The following is a 17,584-nucleotide window of genomic DNA, read 5'->3' as shown; positions in this document are numbered from 1 at the left end:
CAAAAATAGGTAAAACTTAGCTTTTACTTCACATAGTTAAAAACATGGAACAAAAAGAAAACAACAAAAACCCCATGGGTGTGCTAAAATGAACTCCGACGCGTTTTGAACTTGCTAACAGTTCTTAGACATGACTAAGAACTCTTAGCAAGTTCGAAACGCGTCGGCGTTCATTTTAGCACACCCATGGGGTTTTTGTTGTTTTCTTTTTGTTCCATGTTTTTAACTATGTGAAGTAAAAGCTAAGTTTTACCTATTTTTGTGAGCTGGACACTCTACCTTCACTCCTTTTGATCTGCCCATACAAACCTGCGTTCTCCGAAGACCACTTATGGCAGCGGAATTCTGCTGGTGGAATGGACGTCCGCCCAAACAAACAAAACAGTGTCTGGCAGGGTTATTTTAAGGGGGCTCAGTGTGTGGCAGGTTTATAATGATTATTGTTCTTATACAGAGGATGAGGATGTACGTACAGGGTGAGGAACCAATGATGTCTGGCGTCAAACTCTGCAGAGAAGATGTAGCTGGAAGAAGACCTGGTGCCTGGACAGGATGAAGAAAAAAAGGAAAAGAAAGACAACAGAGAATAGATCACTCACATTACTGATATCATTGTGTCTTCTCCTGACTGTTCCATCAGAGCTGTAGTCACATGTAAGTTCTGCAGTGATGATGGGTGAAACTGTACCCCAATCTGTAGCTCTACAGCTGTTACAAAACTGCAACTTCTGTCACACCTGAAGCTCTGCAGGCATGATGGAAGTTGTAGCATTGCAACAACTGGAGAGCCACTTGAACCAATCGGATTTTAGACTTTGTAGCCCATTTTATTTTGGTAGGGGTCTGAATGTTGAGACCCCCACCCAGAAAAATGGACTGCATAGTCTAATATGCCTGGGTCTATTTTAGGTCCCTGGCTATGCCCGTGCAAACCTGCATTCTCCGAAGGCAAGTGGAGATGAGGGAGGCGTGTATGCCCTCTCTTCCCCTGCTCTGTCTTCGCTCTGGCTTTGCCCCAGCTCTAGCTTTGGAAATCATTGGAGAGCTGAGGGGGAGAGCAGAAGCAATATTTCACAGGGCACAAATTTGCACCACATCGGCAATGTCCATGAGGTCCTAGCACTGACTGATTCAATTGGTGCCAGCTGCCCTCAGAATCTCTGCCGTACTGTACCTAGACCCATATGCTGAAGATTTTTTAAGCAGAAAATGTGCCGAAGTGGATCCAACTGGAAGAGGAAATATCAAGGACAATTTTATACTTTCCCCATACCTGCTAAAACCCCTTTTGCCACATTTTCTGCTGCAGAAAATCTGGAGCATATCTGAAGTGTGTGTTCGTACCTTAAGGGATTGTTCATACTTCCAGGATCTACTATGAGTTTCCTACTGTGAGTTTAAAGGAAAACTGTCAGCAAGTTCACCCACACAAAACCCAGTATATTGGGTTATAGTGTGGGTGAACAGGAGTCTGTAACGTGCTCACTTACTTGGTAAAGTTTTGTTTTGGCCGAGCTTGTGTCCTCTAAAGTATCCACCATCCATCCCGGTTTTGCGTGCAGCAAGCGGGTCCCCAGCCATCAATCTTACTTTGTACTCCGGATGCAGGCGCCCAAAGCCCGTCCCTCTTGTCGCATATTCATTTTCTGCTTCTTCACGTCCTAATGACGTGGAGTTATCCGCCCCTTAAGCACTGAGATCTGTCTTCCGAGCGTAGGCACTGTTATTTTTACCCAGCTCTCCGTCCTGATGACGTGAGAGCTGTGCGTCCTCAGAACTTCTGTGCGTTTCGAAACTGCGCATGCGCTCAGAAGACATCTTGCAGCACTTAGGGGGGCAGATAACTCCACGTCATTAGAATGTTGAGAAGCAAAAAATGAATATGCAACAAGGGGGGCAGGCTTCGGACGCCTGCCTCTGGAACACAAAGTAAGATTGCCGGTGGGGGACCCGCCTGCTGTGTGCAAAACCGGGATGGATGGCTGACACTTTAGAGGACGCAAACTCAGCCAAAACAAAACTTTACTAAGTAAGTTAGCATGTTACATACTCCTGTTCACCCACACTATAACCCAATGTACTGGGTTTAGTTTGGGTGAACTTGCTGACAGTTTTCCTTTAAGCTGTGGCAGTTTTTCTGCATAAACTTGCAGCAGGAATAGATCCCACCAGTGTAAATGTACCCTCAGGGTATGTTCACATGTGCATACTTATAACTGGTTATATAATATTGTACCTAGTGAGCTCTACGATAATTCTTTCTCCTCAGATAAATTGATAGTTATTTTTTATTGGACTTTAGCTGTGTATTTTTCTTCCCTTTTATTGTTTATTTGTTACATGGGAGCTTAGATAATATTTAGATAATATCAATTCATTGTAAGGACCCACTGATCTGGTGAGTTCTTTTTGTGTATTTTCATATATTTTGGTAATGCGCAGATGCAGTGGGCCCCTTGGTACAGGGATTTGTGTGTGCCCATTGAGAACCAAGTAAGTCATCATGTGAATAGTGGTATAACCCAAATCTGTCTTCCGGAAAGGATCGGGATGACATAGTTGTGGGGAGTGTTCAGGGAAGAGCATGGAAGCCATGTTTGATACGTTTCACTGCTGATTACTGTTAGATAATTATTGCGATTTACATGCATATAAAAATGGGACCTATATGATTTGGGGTCACTCCTGAGGAAGCAGAACACATGGAGACCCAACACTCCCCTGGGTAGAATGACCCCCAAGATAGAATATGTATTATTCTCATTGATTTTTATATTGTCTACCCTGGTTACGTCTTCTTTTTGGGTCCTGCACAGTGAGTGATGTCTCTACACCTATTTGGGTGTGCGGATGTTTAATTATTTTGTTTTAAGTGTTTTAGCTGACTACCATTTTCTATGGCATTTGCACTTTGTGAATATGTGTCCATTTTCATAATTGTATATTTATTAAAAATTGATATTGGTCATTTATGGAATGTGCAGCCCTGTTTTTTTTTTTTTGTTTTGTTTTTTGGTGCTTGCTTTTTGGTTTCATGATTGTTCTTTACCATGTGGACTAGCATTCTGTTTTTCAGTGGTGCCCACGTCTGTTTTTGTAAAACTCTTCTTTATAGTCAGCAATGGTTGTGGCAATAGAAAGCTTTTATCCACCATTGACCCGATTTTGCTGAAATGAATTTGTTGGCATACTGTAGGATACAATGTCTCCCTGTAGAACACGTTTAACACTTGTAGTTGTCACCTCACAGTGCGATAGAAATGAACAAACTTCCCTGAGCGCCCATCATCCCTCTCTGTAGCCAGCTGTCATGATGATGAGCTCTATCTAGATCTACACCCCAGAGTGCTGGCCTAAAAAACACATACTGACACAGTCCAGTTCTTTGCATTGACATTACATTGAGCTGTTATGGTTTAGACTTTATGTGGCTGCTTGCTGTGTATGTTCTGGCTCTCCTGGGACACTTTTACATTGCATTGTTACTGGGAAATAATTTATCAATCTCTCCCTCCGATTCTCTTGTGTGTACTGTGCAAGCATTTCTTGCTGTTTTTCTTTAAAAAAACAAAACAAAAAAAAAAAACATCCACATGCTTTCAGGAAAACTGTCAAAAATGAAGCAGCGCATTACTCTTGTGTTGTTGGTTACTAAAAAAAACATTGTGATACAACGATTCAATCTACTGTACAATGTGTTGTAATATGCTTTTCATTCAGTAGGAAGTGTAGAAAACTCAGTCTCCATCTTCACCTCCTTCTCTTTCTTGACGAAAAGCACAAATCATGACTGCCTTCACGCATGGGACAATTTTTTTTGCCACCCATTGAAATCAATGTGAGTAAAATGCTGTAGATAGAGCATGTTATACAGAAATGGCAAGTGTGAACACGAGCTAACATTGATGGTGAAATAAATGATTACATATATACTGGCACTGAAGACCTGTTGAATATATAGGCAAAAACTGAGGAAGTCTATACTGTATTTTTCGTCCTATAGGACGCACCGGCGTATAAGACGCACCCAATTTATAGGTGCAAAATCTAAAAAAAATAAAGATTTTGAACCCAATAGTGGTCTTCAATCTGCGGACCTCCAGATGTTGCAAAACTACAACTCCCAGCATGCCCGGACAGCCGTTGGCTGTCCGGGCATGCTGGGAGTTGTAGTTTTGCAACATCTGGAGGTCCGCAGATTGAAGACCACTGCATAGGAGGTAATACTCACGTGTCCCCGCCGCTCCGGACCCGTCACCGCTGCCCTGGATGTCGCTCCATCACTGTCGCTGTGTCCCCGTCGCTCCGGAACATCTCTGCTGCCGGCCGGGTATCCTTGCTCTCCGTCGCCGCTATCACGTCGTTACGCACGCCGACGCGCGTACGCGACGTGATGACGAGGAAGGAGAGCGCCGGCCATACAGGGGATCCCTGAACGGAGAAGACACCGAGGAGGTAAGGTCCCTCTTGGTGTCCTGTAAGCACTAACCCGGCTATTCAGTCGGGCGTTTCGGGACCGCCGCGGTGGTCCCGAATAGCCCGACTGAACAGCCGGGTTAGTGTCACTTTCCCTTCGCGGTGATGCCCTGTATTAACCCTTCAGACGCGGCGATCAAAGCTGACCGCCGCATCTGAAGGGTTAATACAGGGCATCACCGCGATCGGTGATGTCCTGTATTAGCCGCGGGTCCCAAGCCGTTGATGGCCGCAGGGACAGCCGCGATAGGGGTGTATTCGCCGTATAAGACGCACCGACTTTTCCCCCCCAGTTTTGGGGAAGAAAAAGTGCGTCTTATACGGCGAAAAATAAGGTAAGTAGTTTAATAGAAGCTCAGTATAAAATATGTTGGTTACCTCGCCCACAGGGCTCTTGAGGGCAAGAGAACATCAATACTATAAAAATATCTGAGTGATTAATAATTGAAGAAAAAATGTATTAAAAAGATAAAGTAATAAAACAATATAATAATGCAAAGATCGTACTGCAATTTGTACAAAGAACGCGTCCATAAAATGAATTGGGAAAAAGCTTTTTATGTGGGGCCCATTTCCAGTTATCTTGAAAAGAATGTCGATTGTGTAACAGTTCCTGTAATGTAAAGGGAGCTGTGGATTCTGTACAAGTATGTCCGCAATATTCAGAATATTGTCATACCCGTCTATGTTATAGATTGCTCCTGTGGCCGGATAGTTTGATAAGGAGATGCCAACTGCTACTAGACTTTCGCTCATAGGCTGAAATACAATTTACAATAGTGTTTTCTTTGGTACACTGTACCGCTCACCGAGTTGTGCATGCAGGACTTCAGGTTTTTGCACAGTACGTGGCTGTCAGAGATTCCCAGTGTGGGCCGATTGTACGTACAGACCACAGTGATGGAAAGATGCATTAAAGTCTCTTGTTGTCTCTGGGTGCAACTGGAATACAGCATTTGTTAGAGCGATGTGCAGCTTTATTGGGTCAATATCCTCTGGCGACGTCCTCCTAGCAGAGGAGCGTGGCTTGTTTTTTGTCTCTTCTTTTGTGAATAAGGAGGTGGGGTGGTACCCTTAGAAGCCATCCTCAGAAGTCATCTGATTGCTTGCTATGGGCAACTGGTCAACTTCTCTTTTGCACAGGTTTTGATAAATCTCCCCCTGTATACCTCCCTGAGCCTTAGATGTGCATGACCTTGTCACTGGTTTTCTGGTTGTCTTTCCCTTAACGACTTTTGGTAAGCACTAACAGTATGGGAAGAGTATGCTCTGACATTGTATATTGTGCTTTTATAGCTGGTGTTTGGCTGAAGGATCATGTGTTGCTGTGATGACAGCCGGGCCAATCACATCTAGCCTCCACGCCCTTCTCAGGTGGATATAAATTCCCAGCCAGCCTGTTATTCCTGGCTTGTATTTAAATCTCTATGCACTTTTTTCCTGATTCTAGCTTGATCATTCTTGTGTATATTGACCTTTGGCTTTTGTGACTTGACCATTCTCCTGTCTTCCTTATTTGCACTGCGGGCTATCCTGGTTTGATCCAGCCTGTCTGACATTGCTCTGTTGTTTTATCTCTCTGTTTGTCCATTTGCTGTATTGTGCTTCCTAGTTTGTTAACCCATTGTGTCTTGACCTGTTTTCCTGACCTCCGTACAGTTTTGTTTATAGGTTTGGACCTTGTTACGTCCCTGCACATACTCAGTTCAGGGACCGCTGTCGTGTTGAGAATCTGTCACCTTGGGGGGGGGGGGGATACTTAAGTAGGCAGGGAAAGTGGCTGTGGGTCAGCTCAAGACTGCACATATCCCTACTGAACAATATTGCTGTGTTTGACAAATAATTGGCCAGTGTAATAGGGCTAGATGAGACATGGAAGAGACAGATGGAGTGGCTGCAGGAACAAAGTAAGATGCAGTAGGGGTGTAAAAATGTATTTAACTAAGGCTAGGTTCAGACTACGGAATTTCCGCCTGCAATTCCTCTTTGAAATTGCAGTCGGAAATTCCGCTTGCTAAAATGTATAGTGTAGTGAATGGGTTTGCGTTCACAAATTCACATTTGTGAATGGAAAATCCACTTGGAAATTTCCGCCTGAAGAATGGGGTTGCTCTTTCTTCAGGGGAAATACTCGCGGAACACATTGCAGTGTCCGCGCAGTCCTAGCGCCGACTGATTCAGTCAGCGCTGGTCGCACTTGGAATCTCCGGGCGGAAATTTTCTGCCCGGAGATTCTGTAGTCTGAACCTAGCCTAAATGTTTATTTTTTATAACAAAATGTTAATACATTTTTTATAAAGTGTGTGTGTGTTTAACTTTTATTTCTCTTTTATTTCCAAATTTTTTATGTAGTACTACTACTCCCAGCATGGAACACACTGTTCCATGATGGTAGTAGTAGTACCTGTACTATAGACATTTTGCCCCGGGTGTCAGTCTGACACCCGAAGCGATCGTCCATAATATAGCAGAGATGCGGCTCTATACAGCGCTCACATCTCTGCTCTGTTCTATTCACATCACTGGCTGTTCATATTTTCCGCCCAGAGCTGTGATTGGCCGGATGGTTGCAGCCAATCACAGCTCTGAGGAAAATATGAATGAATGAGTGGCCGGCCCGGAGTATAGTGCAGAGATGCGAGCGATGTATACAGCCGCTCCCTCTCTGCTATAGACAGAACGATCGCAGCGGGTGTCAGTAGTGATACCCGCTGTGATCTGTTCTTACCTGCAGGTACTACTACTCCCAACCAATTTCTGACACCCGCTGCGATCTCTCTATTAATGCAGGTACTACAGCTCCCAGCATGGAGCAGAGTGTACTCCATGTTAGGAGTACTAGTACTTGTAGTTAAGGAAAGATCACAGCGGGTATCACTACTGACACCCGCTGTGATCCTCCTGTATAATGTATGGATGCAACGGCCGTTCTTCTATGGTCCCCTGCACTGCCATATATATACACATATTCCTAGAGCTGTGATAGGCTGGAACCATCTGGCCAATCACAGCTCTGCGGGAAATATGAATATGTGTATATATATGTCAGTGCAGGGGACCATAGAATAGCGGCCGCCACATCTATACATTATACAGGAGGATCGCAAAGGGCGATCTGTTAATTAGTACAGGTACTACTACTCCCATCATGGAACAGTGTGTTCCATGCTGGGAGTAGTAGTACTACCTAAAAAAAAATTAAAAAAAAGTGAAAAACACACACACACTACATTTTTATCATTGTCGGCTACATTTTTAGTACTTTACCGGCCCACATAAATTGATCTCTGTTTAAAAATTTATAAACATTTCGTAATAAAAAGATAAATTTTTCCATCACTACTGTATCTTTTTTTTATTATTTTTTTTAATGGTACCCTACGAAATTTTAATAAAAAAGGTATCTCCATCATTTTTTTGGTTCGCTAAAGTCCAAAATAGAATAAAAACCGCCTGCAAAAATGCAAGATTTAAAACCAACATGGCGTTTTTCTTGGCATTTTTGCTCTCCCATAGACTTCTATGGGATGAAAACACCACGATTTCGGGCGATTTGAAAATCCAGCCTCTGAGCCCGAAATTGCTGAAAAATTGGCGTTTTTTATGGAGTTTTTGCAAAAAAAAAAAAAAAAAAAAACTCAGTGAAGTTCCAGCCTTAAGGCTACACAGAAATCTCTCAAATAGGCCACCTCTTTGAGAAGACCATTCCCCAGGGGGCCACTTTTCAATGTCCGTTTGGGTGGTCATCTCAAAGAGGTATTAGAGGGACACTCCGGTGGTCAACGTGTTTTTCCGTTTTTGACTTACACTATTTGTTTTGTTTCATTTCTATTCTTGTTGTTTAGCCTACTCTATTTCCGTTCTTTGTTGTCTTTTTATCCCCCACTTTGTTTTCCTATCTTTGCTTCTATTTCCTGTTTCTTGCTGTGCTGAAAACTACAAATCCCAGTATGCCACATGCCTTGCTGGTTTGGGGCGGCTCCTTTTTTTGTTTGTTTGTTCTGCCCTTCACCCATCCTACTATTTTCCTGGGTCAGCCCCCTTATACACAGAACACTAATATAATCAGCCTTGGTTGGGATACATTGGCATACACACACAAAAGGGACTACAACGCCCAGCATGTGTCATTCAGGAGTCTTCAGTCTGTGGTATAACACCAGCATGCTGCCTCTGTAGTCTCCTGGGGGTTGTAGTTCACCACACCTCTGTAGGGCATACATCAGTGTTTCCCAACCAGAGTGCCTCCAGGTGTTGCAAAACTACAACTCCCAGATTGCCCTGACAGCCTGTGGGCATGCTAGGAGTTGTAGTTTTGCAACAGCTGGAGGCACAATGGTTGGGAAACACTGGTGTTACATGATGTGTATGCTGAATAGGCTAGAAAAGTGTTTCCCAACCAGTGTACCTCCAGCTGTTGCAAATCTACAACTCCCAGAATGCCCAAAGTCTGTCAGGGCATGCTGGGGACTTGTTGTTTTGAAACAGCTGGAGGCACACTGGTTTGTAAACACTAGCATACCCACACACACAACAGGGACTACAACTCAGAGCATGTGTCATTCAGGAGTCCCCCCCCCCCTCCCCCTTCACATATAGGGGGAGATTTATCAAAACCTGTGCAGAGGAAAACTTGCCCAGTTACGGATAGCAACCAATCAGCTTGCTGCTTTCATTTTTATGAAGGCCTGTGAAAAATGAAAGAAGCGATCTGATTGGTTGCTATGGGCAACTGGGCAAGTTTTCCTCTGCACAGGTTTTGATAAATCTCCCCCACAGAGATCATTCCCAGTATGAGATTTATTCCCCTGCAGTCCATACATCCCCAGCCCGTGCACCTTCTCATCCTCTCCTTCAGATAACACTTATCTTCTCTGTGAGGTCCTTCTCCTGTGCAGACCTGCGTCCTTAGAATACAGAGCAGGGGGGAGGGGAGGTGAGGAGCTGTGTACTCAGCTGGATGAGATGAGGGGGCGTGGCTTATTCCTCTCATGCAGACAGAGAAAATAAGCTGTGACATCTCGTCCACAACAGACTCAGAACTGTGGACAACAGTAAAAGAAAACCCTCTGAACTACAGAACTTCCTGCCCAACAAACAGGTAAGAAAAACACACACATGCTGCCAAAACATAAAACACATGTATATTGTAAAAAAACTAAACTTACAAAGAAGATGCCATATAGTCAAAAAAATTAACCACCGGAGTACCCCTTTAATGTTTTTATCAACGGTTCTTTATTTTTAATTTTTGATGCAGTGGAGCAATAAAATGTCTTCAAAGGTGGACATAGTCTTGAAATAGTAGATGATAAAAGGCCACCATTAATGCCACTGTTGCATTTTTTAAAATTTAGAAATGTTATCTTGAACTGCGGAATAAAAAGATGAAGGTTGGAACAGTACTAGTAAAACGCAATGTTCCTTCTTATATCAGAGATAGAATAATCAAAGGTTGGAATCACAGGAGAAAGCTTTACATACTTCTCCAATAATATACATTAAAGATTGTGTTATTAAGCTTACAATGCAGAACAGGATTTCTTCACCCTATACATGTGAGGTCCATTGAGCAAATCGCCATTGGTTGCCCCAAAATAGGTTCTTATTACAGGCTTTAATTTGTCACAGGCAGTTTCTTGCAGCTTCCAACCTCCATTAGCTGGTTAATGCAGCAGTTACAATCAGTGCTTTGGTCTCTCTTGAAACAGATGGTGTTCTCTTACTTTAGCAAAGAAAAAAGCGTGATTAGAAAACCATTTTACAAAATGTGCTTTTTTTTTTTTTTGCTTAAAAGCATTTACTTTCCTAGCAACAATATGCGTTTTAATGCATAACAGTTTCATGGAAATACTTACATATGAAGATATAGATCCAATTAATTTTTCTTCCCTGACAGCCCCCAAGGATTTATTTTTGCTGTATATACTTTTATTTAATGAAGACATATATTTGTATTTATTTGGTAAAATTTTATAAAATTCTTTTTAGTTGAGTTGCAGAGCTGTCAATTGTGTGGACTGCGACCTTTCATGAATACAGTACAGGAACTTCATTATTTTCTTAGAAGACCAGAAGATGTATGGAGGCCGATGGACAGGTAATATCATTATAGAAGACACAAACAATGCCCTGATAATAAAAATATAAGTTGATTGCACAACACTACTAAGCAATGTCTACACAACAATGGGAAGGTTCTCACTTTAGCAATATTGTGTGGACATTGCACAGTAGGGTTATCTAATCAATGTATATTGGTTTCATTAGGGTATTGTTTGTGCATTCTATAGTATATTATATTATAATGTGTGTATATATATATATATATATATATACATATATATACCGTATTTATCGGCGTATGACACGCACTGGCGTATAACACGCACACCCATTTTAACAGAGATATTTAAGTAAAAATAAAATAAAAGGTAAAATAAATTACTTAGACTAAATGCCACATCATCCCCCCAACTTTGATTTCTTCTTTTGCACCTCAGTTTGGTCCCATCCCCTTCAGTGCCACATCATTCCTCCCTTTTATCAGTCCCTGTTCCACATTTACCCCTCTCATCGCCACCCCCCATGTCTCATCATCCCCCCCATGTCACATCATTTCCCCCTGTCATAGACCACCATTAGCCATACAGATATTAAGCCTTTAGTGCCTCCCCCACCATAATTTGCCCCTGTCTCATCATCCCCAATCCTGTCTCATCATGCCCCCCATCATTTCGCCCTCATAATTTCCCCCTGTCTCATCATTCCCCCATCATGTTCCTCCTATGCTATTCTTCCCCCCTCCCTCATCATTCCCCCTTTTCCCTGCTTTTCATAATTTTTTTTATTTTCCTTACCTGGCTGCGCTTCGGCAGGCCAGGTCAGGCAGCGGGTCTTGTAGGCTGTGGTCAGTGAAGCAGATGAATGACGCCCTCTCCCGGCTCCTCTGTGAGGCATCAGGGATCTCACTTTTCATTTCCTGCAGCCATTGCTAGTCAGAGTTCGGAGTGCGGCGACTGTAGGAAATGTGACGTCTCTGATGCTGCGCAGAAAAGCCGGCAGAGGACGTCAGTCATCTGCTTCAATGACCGCAGCCCACAAGACCCGCTGCCTGACCTGGCCTGCCGAAGCACAGCCAGGTAAGGAAAATTAAAAAAAACTATGAAAAGCAGGGAAAAGGAGAATGATGGGGGGGGGGGGGGAAAGAAAAATTAAAAGCAGAGCGGGGAGGAGATGCCACTGGTCACTGATTTAAAGTGACCGCGGCCGTGCTGCTAATTCATAACAAGCAGCTGCTGCTGCGGCCTCTTTAAATCAGAGACCAGAAGATTTATCAGCGTATAACACGCAGGCAGTCTTTTTGCCTTAAATTAAAGTTTTAAAAGTGCATGTTATACGCCAATAAATACAGTATATATTATATAACATATGATTCTATATGATTTGGCCATTGTATAGTGGCTATAGTGTGTAGCTTTTAGTGAACAGCTATCTCACCCGATTCCCGCATACACATAAACGGTCATCTCAGCTGAATATTCATGTGTTCTGAATGGGTAGACAGGTGATGGTTTACTTCTGTGAAAACAAAAGGGATGGGCAGTTAAAATACCATATGCCTTCGGGAGGAATCGGGAGGAATCGGGAGGCTTTGATACACATCAGATGGTCAGCAGGTCCCACCAAAAATGACAGTTTGGCTTGTTTCTAACTAAGGCCCCTTTCAAACTATAAAAAATACTTCTGTTATAAAAAGCCTGGAAATCAGCAGTTATACGGCCGGTACAGAATCACTAATGGCCGTTAGAAAATCCCATTATAGTCTATGGGATTTTTCTATTAGCCGTTTCAACCCGTTGTCGCCCGTTATTAATAACGGCCATTATTTTGTGACGGGCGATAGTAATGGGAGAATTAGTGCATGCACTATTTCTCCCGTTCATTCGCCCGTCACAAAATAATGGCCGTTATTAACAACGGGCGATAACGGGTTGAAACGGCTAATAGAAAAATCCCATAGGCTAAAATGGGCTTTTCTAACGGCCATTAGTGATTTTGTACCTGCCGTATAACTAGCGATTTCCAGGCTTTTTATAACGGGCGTTCATAAGGGAAGTATTTTTATAGTGTGAAAGGGGCCTAAGGTGTCTGCAGCCTTTAGGGTATCCCAAGTCAAGACTGGATTTAATAAGAGGAGCTTCGGTCTATTTTTTTATACTTGTCCTGTTCCTGGCTTTGGATTTAAGAGTTGCAAACCTGAAATGTGAGAACACTGTGCCAGAGTTTCAGAATCTCACACTTAAAATTAAATACTCTAATTTTCCAAACTCTCAATTTTTGATACCCAAGGTAGACTTTGTTGATCCTGTGCCCCACCTCCCCCTTTATTTTTCTTCTTCCCTTTCCCCTTTTTCTTTATCAGCTATGTTCCATGCTCCATGCTTGTTTTTTCTGTTGTATCACCACTTTTTTTTTCTTTGAATGAAAAACAAGCAAGCCTTAAAATACTGATGTAGTTAGATAGATTGTATAAATATTATTACTATGATTTGATTTGAGATACATAATGATGATTTTAGTAAAGATGAATGGATCTATCTTAATGAGATTAATTAATGATGTTTAATATTTTAATAGTGGTGGCAACATCAATATCTAAAAGGAAATTTGTTCTTGCAGCTAAGAACAGACAACTGATAAATGATCTATAGCCAGAGGATATATGGCACGTGCTTCTTGTTTGCATATATGAAAAACACAAATTGATCAACTAACAGAAGTCCACAAATCTAAACGTATGCCTGTGAAGGTGCTTTCACCCCCTACCTGGAGCTGTGATTGATTAGGCTATGTTCACGTCAGCATTATGGGGTTCCATTCGGGAGCTCCGTTACATAAGCTGATAATCGAACAGGACAGAGTGTGTCACAAGGAACACCAATAGATCCCAACAGGTTCCATTGACTTTGAGTAGGGTCTGTTGGGTTTCCGTTAGATTTCTGTTACTTTGCAGGATTTTAGTGGAGAAAAAAAGTCTTTACACTATCTGAAAGCATCTGACTGGTTCCCTTTAACACAAAATATGTTGCATCTGTATGTTTTGTACTGACAAGCACTCTCTAAGAAGAACTTCCTATTTGCAGGCACTGGGACTTATTTTTTGCAGACTTATTCAATAGTGTTTTTTATTCCGAGGGGAATTGCTAGAGTAATAAACGATTGAGTTACAGCTTGTGTTGTCTCTCCTTTCTTGCCAGATCTGTGGAGCTTGGGTTATCATTTTGGAGGCTTTTGCACTTCTACATATTTATTTCCCCACCTGTTGCTCTATTTTTTATTGTAGGCTCATATCTCAGTGAGCCACATAAGTTGAAATGTATGCAGCTGCAAAGCAGAGCCAATGTGACGCTAAAAACAGGGGAGCTGATGTCTTTTAATGCAGTGTCCCGCTGGGATCCTTATGAGTCTGGTGGTTTGGTCACATGGAAATTGCCTTGTTTCATTCAGTATGTACTTTGATATTTCTGCTCTATTATGATATATTTTATAGTGTTCATGCTACTGTAGCTGTTTTGTATTGTTAAAGTGGAACTCCACAGAATAGGAGATAAGTGTCAGATCGCAGGGAGTCTGACCACTGAGACCACTCATAATCTCGAGAATGTGGGTTTGAGTCTCACCTTGGAATAAAGCGTTGAGTCGCCCATGCACATTGCCACTTCATTCATTGTCTTTGAAGCTGCGGAGGTTATCTGAGCGCTGTAAAAATTGGTACACGTAGGAATTACTGGTTAGCAATTCTTATATTACTGTTTTGACTGAAATACATGTAATAACTTGGCTTTTTTTTTTAAATCTTAATGTTTTTGTTGTTTAGTTTTTTCTGTTTTCGGCTGATATAATGCCTACTTCAGTTGTGACTGCTCACTTATCCTTTACATGTGGAATGTCCTGTATGCTTTCCCTTTGTGGGCTTGTATGCTCTGTACTTTTGCAATAAATATGGGGACAAAATACCTGGTTTTATTAGATTAAAGGACATTTGCAGCAAAACATAACTTATCCCCTATCCACAGGTGTTTTAGTGTTTGATTGCGGGAGGGTCCGACTGCTGGGACCCCCCCGCGATCTACTACACAGGGCCACAGCTCTGCCATGTATCGCTATGGGAGAGGTGAGGAGGCAGCGTTTGTGGCTCTCCCATAGAACTGTATGGGGAGGGGGCGTGGAGGGGGTGTACTGTCGACCTGAGAGAGGTCGACGCTACATGCATTAGCTACTCACATAGAGCAGCAATGCGGGGCCCCGTTTGGGAGATCGCGAGGGTCCCAGCGGTCATACCCTCCGTGATCAGACACTGATCCCCTATCCTGCGGAGGGGATAAGTTGTTTTTTTTATGCAGATATCCTTTAACCCTTCAGTGACATGGCGATTTTAGAGTTTTCACTGCTATTATTGAGCTCCTTAGGTATTTTCTTGGTATTCTCACAAGGGACAGCCAACCTGAGTTTTATCGATGATCAAAGATGATAGTGAAGGCTTAATTTACCTTTCAGTAACAGCATGGACCATCTTGAGCAGTCAGACTTACTCAGCTTGCAGATACAGAGCCCAGGCTTTCTCAGGCCTTCTAATGCACATAGCGCATGCTAAGTTCTTGTGCTCTGTCCTGACCTATCTGTTACTAGAGACAAATATCCCTTATCAACAGACAGCAGATTGCTGGGAAGTAAGACACCTTGTGGCCAAGATTTTAGAGTTGTTTTTTTCTTGGTTAAAAAGTAATTTTTGGTAAATAAAGTTATGTGCAGACATGTAAATCAAATGAAAGTTTTTAAAATTAGGATTTGAAATTCGAATTAATATGATTGACTTTCCTTAAATAATCATGCAGATTATGATTAATAAACATTGTGGTTTTTAACTACTTAAGAAATAAACCAGCTTGGGGTTATTTATTTATTCCAGATAAGACTTTCTGTGCAAGGTGTTCCCCTCACTAGTCCTCTTCGAGAAGATAAGTGGACGTGTTATGCTACCTTGGAGCTCTACCAGGATCCAGTAACTGTCTCCTTCAGAGAGAAAGAATAAGGGTTAGAGTAAAATGGACCAGCTATGGGTAACCTAGGAAGACCAACACTGTGAATTACTCTTCTTTAGCCAAAAACCTGCCTTTTAATGCTCATTGAGGGACATTTATCAATGTTTGCTTATGTATTCTTTTTTTTAGTAATTTTTTCCTTACTTTTTTTTTTCTTATGTGTGACTTATGAATCAACTGGTTTCAGCCTGTTGATAATTTTCTTTCACGTAAGCAATTTTTCCTTTTTTACTTTGGTAGTAGCTTTTTCTCCTCCATGTTTGAGCTCGAGTAAATTTAGTCAATTTTTAACCCTGTTGCGACTTTTTTTTGCGCAGTTGCGACTGTCGCAGTTAATAAATACCTGACTACCCGTAGTCCATTTTAAAATTATTACTAAGTAGTTAATATTTGGAAAACTTGCTTTTCTCGCTTTCCAGTCAAAATGTTGCACGAAAAATTGCGTAGTCACAGTTGCGACAATTATAGTAAAGAAAACCTGACTAAACCCGTTGATAAATGTCCATAAATAACTCTGCCTCCCTTGTAGATGAATCTGATGATTTTCAGTAAAGCAACTTTAAGCTGTTCAAGTTACTGTCTTGCCTCATCCTTATACATAACCACCATGGACCCAGACACTACGCGGGTTTTACCACAGGTAACTGCCAGTCTACAATAGGTGTGGAGCCCTCAAGCCCTAGTGACTAGTGAGACACAGACGGCAACTGGCATGAGGACTTTAAGCTTCAGCCATCCCACAAGTTTCCTGCCAATTGTACTACTTGTGCTACCACTGGGCTGTGCATACTGCATAAGAAACCTATGTTACCAAAGCCTTTGTTTTCTTGCACTATATGGAAATTAACAGGGGTGTCTGCTTTGGACAATCCTTTTCGTATGGATGATCCCATTACTTAATCCTAATGTCTTCCACTGCTGTCATCTCCCAAGAAATCAGCTATATATGTCTGGGGAAATCTGGGCGCAGAGGAAACAAAACAATAACTGTTCAATTGTCTATTGAAATCAGTGGTAAGTCACATTCATGAAGGGATCCCAAGCATGAGAGACTCTCTGAAACTGCTCTCTGCTCTGGTCTGAGGTTCCTAAATTCAGGGCCACCTTCTATTAATTCACAGTACCCATATATAGTATTGTTTTTTTTTTTTTTTTTTTTTTTTAACCAAACAACCTCTTTTAATTCCCCAGAATTGCCTTGGTAACTTTGGAATACATATACTAGAAATGAGTAGCTTTAAATACATATTTAATTCCTGTGAGGAACATACATGGCATCATCTCAGGTGCACTATTGTAAATGGCCAGCCAATAAAAGCTATAGAAGCTATCTATCTAATATGGTAATGTGCTGAAAAGCTAACTCAATGTGAATAATAATATTAATCCAGTATAATAAGTATTATCTGAGGAATGACTTTGGTCCATAGCGGCTACATTTGTGGGCAATCAGTAACATTAAGCATAATTTCACCTGTGACTGTATTAAGATAAAGGTCAATGTTAGATACAATTCTCTCACTTCAGGCAATAAATCCTTCACACAGGAATACACCAGTGGATTCTATATAGTGCTTAGATGTGAAGGTTTTTCCAATTCCCCATTCTTCTTGAAGGAAAGATTTTTCCTTCATTCATGTTTCTGTTTTATACAGAACCAGCATTAAATTAAGTCAGACAACAGTACATTGTGAAGTATTAAAGTCATTTTCAGTTCAGCTAATTATGAATCAATATAAATCTATATCCTCTATACGCAATACACAATATAGAGGATATAATATACAGACTAAGACCCATCATTATGGTTCAAATGTGTGGCCATTTGTGATCTGTAGAATACTGGGTACATGGGTTGGATACAGGAGTCTTACAAATTAGAATGCAACCTTTTAATAAAAGTGCTTAGGATACTTTCACACTGCCGTTGGACTGCGGAGCTCCATCAGCAGCTCCATCAGAGCGACGGGAGTTTAGCAGAGAAAAAAAATGGCGAATGCACC

General features: G+C 41.8%; 2 long non-coding RNA genes across 2 annotated transcripts in view; one reads left to right on the top strand and one right to left on the bottom strand.

Annotated features, from left to right (window-relative positions):
* Positions 1-9,497: 9,497 nt before the first annotated feature.
* On the top strand, positions 9,498-16,068 carry LOC130284396 (uncharacterized). Its single transcript, XR_008847011.1, has 3 exons — positions 9,498-9,577; positions 10,468-10,576; positions 15,449-16,068. It is a non-coding gene; the product is annotated as an uncharacterized LOC130284396 (long non-coding RNA).
* LOC130284397 (uncharacterized) overlaps positions 14,194-17,584 on the bottom strand; it is a 47,816-nt gene continuing 44,425 nt past the window's right edge. Inside the window, exon 3 of the long non-coding RNA XR_008847012.1 lies at positions 14,194-14,238. This is a non-coding gene — a long non-coding RNA (uncharacterized LOC130284397). The remainder of the gene's footprint in view (positions 14,239-17,584) is intronic.

Source organism: Hyla sarda, chromosome 8 (assembly GCF_029499605.1).
Source record: "Hyla sarda isolate aHylSar1 chromosome 8, aHylSar1.hap1, whole genome shotgun sequence".
Taxonomy (NCBI): Eukaryota; Metazoa; Chordata; class Amphibia; order Anura; family Hylidae; genus Hyla; species Hyla sarda.
Note: the sequence above shows the minus strand (reverse complement) of the source record. Positions and strands in the feature narration are given on the sequence as shown.